This window comes from Bacillus rossius, chromosome 1 (genome assembly GCF_032445375.1).
Source record: "Bacillus rossius redtenbacheri isolate Brsri chromosome 1, Brsri_v3, whole genome shotgun sequence".
In the NCBI taxonomy this organism is placed as follows: domain Eukaryota; kingdom Metazoa; phylum Arthropoda; class Insecta; order Phasmatodea; family Bacillidae; genus Bacillus; species Bacillus rossius.
In genome coordinates, this window is record NC_086330.1 from 39,617,611 (window position 1) to 39,625,762 (window position 8,152).

Consider the following 8,152-nt stretch of genomic DNA (forward strand, 5'->3'; position numbering starts at 1 on the left):
TATGTACAAGTTTTATGTACACAGATGTAAATATTCGTTATTTTTTTGTCTATAGCAGAAGACCAAGTACATATCTTTACTCACTATATTTGGTTTTGGTTTTGTGATTCCGTTGTGAAATCAGTTTTAAATGACTGTAGGTTTTGTAAGTGATCGTGTTTAACGTCGGAGGATTTAATTCATACTTGCTAACTATCGCGTTTGTTGTCTCTCTCTCTCTCTCCCCCCTCTGTATATATATATATATATATATATATATATATATATATATAATTTGAGGTACGGTTCATGAAAATTAATTTTATAAGTGCTGTATAGGAACTAATTGTGTGTTTTATCTTCGACCGACTGTACGTCAGGTCGGGACGTCAGACGGTTTCTGTCTCTGAAAATCATTAATGTGCTGTGAGAATAGCCACAGTACGAAATACATTATGACTAGCAATGTAAATAAATGTTTACTGATAATTTTAACAATAAAACCGTTACGACCACGGCGAGCAGAGTGGCGCAGTGGAAGCGTGCTGGGCCCATAACCCAGAGGTCCGTGGATCGAAACCACGCTCTGCTAAGGCAGCAAAATTTTTTAATAATATATTATTATTTTTAGAATTTTATATACGCAAACAAAATAAATTTTCCACTTCTTGGATCGGAAGGATATCATTGCAGATATATTTCATACTGAAAATGTGATACACTTCAAAATCACGAAATAGCTCAAAAGTCGTAAATACGAGAAGTTTACTTTGGAAAAAAAACTTTAAAATGCACCAGTCTTTTTACTATCCCTTTCCCCCAAACGGTTTTTTACCACAAATAACATTTTTTAATGTAACTATTCCAAAATATATAATTCACACTAAAAAAAATTGCTATTTCGTTTTAAACATTATGACCTGTTCTATGAGGATGACAGTCGTTTATAATTTATATTTTAGGGTCAGTAAATGTGTTAGATGATTTGGAGGGAAAAAAAATGATTTTTTTAAAATTTAAAATAAAATTCTCGGTAAAGTTACATTCACTCGACTATTACCCACTTGAACTCTAATTTTTACATTGAATTAGTTTTATGGTTGTTTTCGTGGTCAATTTTCAAAAAATAAATATTTCATAAAAAGAGATATGTTCTACTTTGGTCATTGCAATAAAAAACAGGTGGGAGAATATTAATAAAAAAACTAAGGATAAAAATATTCTTACTATAATTAAAAGGTTAAAATTAACTAATTATTGTAAATTGTTTTACACATTTCCGGGGAGAAATCATTCTAGAACCAATACAAAAATATAACACGATTTTTAATAATACTAATTAAGTTTTTTAAGCATAATTTCTATAATAATTAAAATATATTTTTAAATACAACATATTTACATTGTTTTTGCATTTCAAACTATTATTTAATATTTATCTGAGCTAATTTTGTTTTTAAATTCATGAATGGTTTTTCTTGAAATAAGTTGTATTGACAGTTTTTAATACAACCTTCAAAAATTGTTGGTAATGAATATATTCATTTTTAATTTTTTATGAAAATAAATTTTAATTCATAAAACATATGCCTAGATATTAATCTTTAACATTAAAACATATGTTTTTGATAAAAATATGTCATGTCTATGTATGTACATGAAATGGTAGAAACTGTAAATGATAGTTATCACTTCAAAACATATTTTATTTTAATAGTGTTTAAATAATTTATTAGCTATTAATTTTCTTAACTGATAAATGAAATAAATATAAACTTACTTTTAAACAAGCTAGTTACTTAAATGTATTAAAGCTATTACAATACCAGTATCTTTTTATTTTCCACCATTGTTTGGCCTTAATTTAATTCTTTTTGACGTGAAAGCGTCCTTACAGTCGGCAAAGTAAGTCAATTCGATGACGCTATCATAGCGTAACGAAAATTAGCACAATGAAAAATGTTGAACGTTAAATACGTTATGCAAATGCAGGAAAAATGTGTTGGGGCGATGCACGTTAAAAATAATGTATATTTCGTATTTTGAAAACCGCAATAGAATAAAATGTTATAATAGCACTGAACATTTTGCTTAAATCAGACATTTGTAAAATTTATTGCCATCATGAGGAGTCTTACAGTATAAAATGCATTGAAGATGCCACGTTTCTTAAAACTCTATAGCTATTATGAAATTTAAGAAACGATTCGGGTGCTTGGAGGTTCTGTTAAAGTTTTGGTATACGTATCCACGTAAAATGACTTTTAGAAGCTTGTAAAATTGTAATAAAATAAAAAGAATGAATTTAAGTTTGCTAGCTTTTATATATTCAGGTCCAAAACTATTTGAGCGAAGAATGTGTATACGTACATACTGCACATATTTCTGTAACCTTAAAACACTTCTAAAATTTTAATTTTCAGAATTCTAAAAATGCAAGATCACAAACCTTAAACATAACTTGTAACAACCACTTAAGTCCCTAGACCCGCGAATTTATGTTTAACTTTAATTGCGGAGTTACTTGCCGTAAACACAGAAATAATATATATATAAGTATATATATATGTCATGTGTTTAATTCTACAATAATTGAATGGCCAATTTTTACTTTGTCTAAATTGCTCTACTAACTACTTTTTCATTGGTGTATATTCATCCATTTCTAGTAGTAAGTGTTAGGGTTCAGGTTTACGTTTATTAATTTTTAATAATATGTATCATACATAAAAAGCAGTTTACTTATTTTTACTTATTAATTTTACATTGGTAACGAAGAACAATAAATAAATTGTTTCTTTTGTGAAAAATGTTGAATGTAAAGTTTTTTAAATCTTCATCTCCATTCAAATAAAGCCTAGCGTATATCATTCTAGGTGGCCACTAATAGGTTGTAAAAATTTACTAAGTCAGTCTCACACGCATTTTAAATTGTTTGATTTTTGGGTCAAATATATTATTAAGGCCATTTTCTGTAAATTTATTACGAAAGCGCTAATTTATTTTACGTTTCGTTTAATTTATTCCTTTTATATATTTACTTAATGTAATCTAAAATCGTAAGATGTGGCGAAAGTGTTCATTATTATAATCACTTAGATCTCTGAAATAACCTTTAGAATATATCTGGATAGAAAACCCAAAAAACTAAAAGAATAAATTTACAGGAAAATCGTTTCATTAAAACCAATGACAAGATATAATCAAATAGGCACGTGAGACACAGGCTTTTACAATCATTCTCATTTAACCAATAAACGCCAATTTTTTCATCCTTTATAGGTAGGTGACCGTGTTAACAAAATATATGAAACTTCGACATATAGCCTACTTCCATTAATTACGAAACGGTTACGGGATCTGCTTAAATGAGAATTGTACTATAAACGCGGAAAATTTTAAAAGCAAACAAATCTGTTTACAAACAAATAAAACAAAAAGGAAACATATTGTGTGAAAGATTTTATCGAATTGAAATACGAATTTTTTAAAAGCCGATTAGCTTAACGTATTTTCTGTTATTAAAACAATTACGAACTTCCAATCACTAAGCTTTATCATAGAAATTAATTTGCTGTACATTATTTTCGACAAATCGTTTTTATATCTCTTTTTTAGGGTTTTTCTTAATTACTTCACTCAGAATACACGCACCTGCTCTCTGCAAAATCTATAATTCGTTAGAGTTTATGGAACAGTTTTAAAACACAAGGTGTTATAATTTTTGAAATTACCTTTGTATATTTAACCACCTTAAGTTTGCTACTGGATAAAATAAACTTTATTTTTTTTATACAGTTTCGTAAATTTTTAGAGGAGGTTCTAGAAATTTTAAATTAGTCGGTACATAATAATATTTAGCAAAGAAAATTAATTGTTCTCGCATGCATATAATTTTTTGTATAGGCATCGCTTGTTTAGGTATGGATGATTATTGTAGGCTAAAAAAACTAAAATATTTATAACATAAAAAAATAATTATGTATATTTTTAATCATCTAGAAAATTGTGCATTAAATAAAATATACTTGGCAGAATTATCAACAAACTTTTATTGTAAACGTAACAAATTATATACAAAATACAATACAGTTAAAATATAAATAGTTTACATATTTAACAAACAACAAAACCACGACATCTCAAGTATTCGATTTTAGGAAAATAAATTTAACATTTCATGTACAGGAAGTAGTAATGAAACTACAGTTTAGAAAAAAGTTGAATTTTTGGGACTACCAATCGTTATATAACATTCATTTTCATAAATAAAACCCATAAAATACATTTCAAATTTCTATACATATGTATTTTGTTTATATGAATTTGTAGATGATTTTTGAAGACATATATCTTCACTCTTAACATATATTTCCTACTTTAAAGCTATAAAAATTAAATTTTTTGTAATGCCTGAATTTATAGAAAATATTTTGTCGATGTTGAACAGGTACCTTGTATACAGTTCATCAAGTTTTAAGTTATGCTGAGCCCTGCTTGGTAAAAATGAGACTTTTCGTCATTTGTTTTTTAAATAGTGACCTTATTAACCATGTTATACATATATATGTTACAATTCCAAGCCTTAATTTAGTTTAAACACATTTCCAAGGTATTGTTTTCGTGATGCTGAAAATTGGTAACTCATTAACTTTACGGTTCAAATTCATCCGCCTTGTGGTAATTATTAAAATTACATGCTATAATATGTATCCAAAACTATTTTTTTTCGAATGTGTATAATAAATTGTATTTTGTAGCAATATAAGTGCCAGACATATGATTAATGTTATCTTTGTGTTCGTGAGAAAACATGCGAATATTTATAATAAAAGATTTTACTTAAAATAATTACGCTGTGGCACACAATTTAAGACATTTTCTTAGGTTTCAAAGACTACGAAAAAACTTATAAAGTCCTTTTTTCTCCCGAAATTCTGCTTCTTAAAAATAAGAATTCAGATAAATACTTAAAAAAATAACCATGGTGGTAAACAGTTTTCAAAATATTACTTGCAGGTAGTATTAGCGAAGTACAATACTACTGGAGACGCAGAGACATAACAAATAAAAAGACCACATTCTGGTTGCAAAATAATTTACAAAAAAAAAAGTGTCAATTAATTTTAAAAGTTTAGCTTTATGAAAACATGGACTATAATTCAACCGAATGTCTGAACATAACAGTGAACGGCATCTACGAATACATTCCCCTGATAAGTAAGTCATTTTGCGTTTGGCGTTGGATTCATTTTGCAAATGAATGTAAAAATTCTGTCATGAGACACATGTTACAGTCTTTGTAAACGTATTCATTAGGGTATGCATTTTTTGCGAAAAGTTTTCGAGAATACTACAGCATCGTCTGTGATTCGTAAATTGTTTAAATTTCAGGTACGTGTTTACAGTTAGTTCAATAATCACATCCATTAAGGGGCCCATCTGGTCGGCGTGTAGGTGTGTTAGTGAGGCGGAATGATAAGCGCAACACTCGCTGGTATTTATAGCGCGGTATCACCTCTAAGCGCTGGGCTCTGAACTGTCGCGCAGTCTTTTATCGTCGTGCTTAGAACAACTGTGAAATTTTAGCGGTGACCGTAACATTATATGAGGGAAAAATGAAGATAAAGTTGTAATAGAAATCCCTTAAGTGTTTTCAAGAATGTGAACCAGTTGATTTACGCCTAAAATTTACTCTGAAAGAACGCCTTTTATCCATTATAACACTTATAAAAATACAGTTTAAAAACTTAATCCGAAATTTAAAATACTGTTCGGGTTTCAGCGAATTCTTAAATATTTTTCGTTAACAGACCCCACTCGGATATCTTGAGTAGTTTCTAAGTAGCGTTTTTTCTTTCTCCTGAAGCTCTGCACACCGTGTGTGTGTCTGGGCAGTCAGCGCTCTTAAGTGTGGAAGCAAACGCGTCATGAATGGCAGTGTCGAACAAGGCAAATTGCCTCTTTTGCATACGGCCTTTAGTTAAAGAAAGAAACCTCTGGCGCGGGTATACCTTTTGGCAAGCTAAGGCCTGTATTCCAAGACACAAAAATGAGGGCTTAAGTTTTTAATATGCTACACCTGTACCCTAAACGCATTCCCAGTGCACGATAGGACACGTCCAGTCCCTTATTTTTAGGGAAAGGATTTTGGTGTCGTATATGTTGCTCAAATTCCGCGCATGCACAGAGCCCACTTTTTCATAGATTTCGCCCAGGTGCCTGACCAGCGTCTTGTGCCATTAAACGTATATTCTCATTTTTCTGATTATCGGAGGACGTACCAAGCTGGCTGGTGTGACAACTGAAACTGAAATACATTTTGTACATTTCAATGGTCATAAAAAAGAAATAATCGCAACTTAAAAATCTACTTGAGAAATGTAAAAAGGTGGTTCTAATGTTGTTGCTCTGGTGCTGCTACTTATAGTATTTTTGCCGTTTAAATTGTTTCAATGGCTGCAAAACGCCCGCCAGAATGAGTTTGGGACCAGTTTCTAGCCTCGCGCAGGGTTCACTAAAACTGCTGCCGATTTGTTTCCTTTCTGGGAATGCGACCCGCGAGTTAGGTTACGGTTGCTTATTCGCAGGGGCATGCATATTTCGCGAAAAAGACTCCGAGACTAGCTGAAAGTTAAAAAAAAAATCGTAGCATTGTCTGTCTCTCGTGATTGGATGAGTTTCTTCCAGGTCAATATCGATTGTTACGACGCCGATCACAGCGAGTCAGTGCGGAAACAAAACGCGTCCTGAGTTGCTCGGTCATAACAAGGCAACGACTTCTCTCGCAGACGTCCGCCTTATCACGAGGAAGAAAACCGCTGGTGTGAGTATAACTTGTTGTAGTCTAGTAGGCGTTCAGATTTTTTTTTCTCGCGAAAAATGCCTGTCCCTACTTATTCGCAGAGACCCGAAAAATTCGCGGGTTCATTTCGTGTTATGCTTAAAATTAAAATAATCATACCTTAGTGCTGTTTCTGTCATTGGTTCACTGTTAATCTGGAGGACTGAGAGACAATTAGAGACCCTCACTCATAGAAGTGTCGAATCACAGGCCACCCAGTCGAGACGACTCAACAAGTCAGCAGCCAATGAACAGTTGGCATTTGCCCGAGTGGCTAGAGGATATTGGAGTCCATCCTGAAGGTCATTGGACCCGCGAATTTTCCGGGTCTCTACTTATTCGCTACCTTACACGAACGTCTTGAAATACCGCCCTCGAAGTAGTTTTCGAATGGGGTAATTGGTGTCTCATGGGTAGAGACCTGCAAAATTCGCGGATTCATTTCGTGATATGCTACAATTCAAATAATTATACCTTAGCGCAGCTTCTACCACTGGTTCACTGTTAATCTGGATTAATAAGGGCCAATTAGAGACCCTCACTCAAAGAAGTGTCGAATTACCGACACTCAGTCGAGACGACTCACAAGTCAGCAGCCAATGAACATGTGGCATTTGCCCGAGTGTGTAGAGTGTAGTAGAGTCCATCCTAGAAGTCATTGAACCCGCGAATTTTGCAGGTCTCTACTCATGGGACGCGGTCGTGGTGCAGGTACTCGTCCAAACAGGAGGTCCCAGTCCTCCCCCTCAGGAGGAGCGGTCGTCGCGGCCGTCGTAGCTGACCTCGGCGTGGTAGCCGCCGTCGTCGGCCCAGTAGCGCACCGTCTGGAGCCGGCCGTCGGGCAGGCGCGCGAAGTACTCCCCCTGCGCGCGGCCGCCCCGCCGCCTCTCCGCGTGGCCGTAGTCGTTGCCCTCGTGGTCCAGCACCGAGTACGAGAACTCGTAGTTCGCGTCCTCATCGAGCGGCCCCGCCTGCGGAGCGAGCTTGACGTCATCCGGGGAGTGGCCAGCCCGCGCTTTCTCCGCGCGGAGCTTCACGCGTCAACGGTCAACACAAGACACGCAGAAATACATAACGTTCGCAGGCTTTCACGGCCATTGTCCGAAGTAACTTGGCTTCTGGTTTTCAGCCGTTTCCCCGGCGAATAATTCACCGACGTTCCGGTCGACATTGCAGTCGCCATCATGAGGTAGCAGTTGCCTACTCTGCTCCCTGATGATGGCGACTTGCAAATTCGACCGGAATGTCGGGGTGAATTACTCGCCAAGGACACGGCTAAAACCCACGAAGCCAAGCTACTTCGCTCAGAAATACACTTGAACGATGTAT

The 8,152-nt window shown here is 34.4% G+C and overlaps 1 non-coding gene across 1 annotated transcript; it reads left to right on the forward strand.

Moving 5' to 3' along the window:
- Nucleotides 1-499: 499 nt before the first annotated feature.
- Nucleotides 500-571, forward strand: Trnam-cau (transfer RNA methionine (anticodon CAU)). The gene has a single exon. It is a non-coding gene; the product is annotated as a tRNA-Met (tRNA).
- Nucleotides 572-8,152: the final 7,581 nt, after the last annotated feature.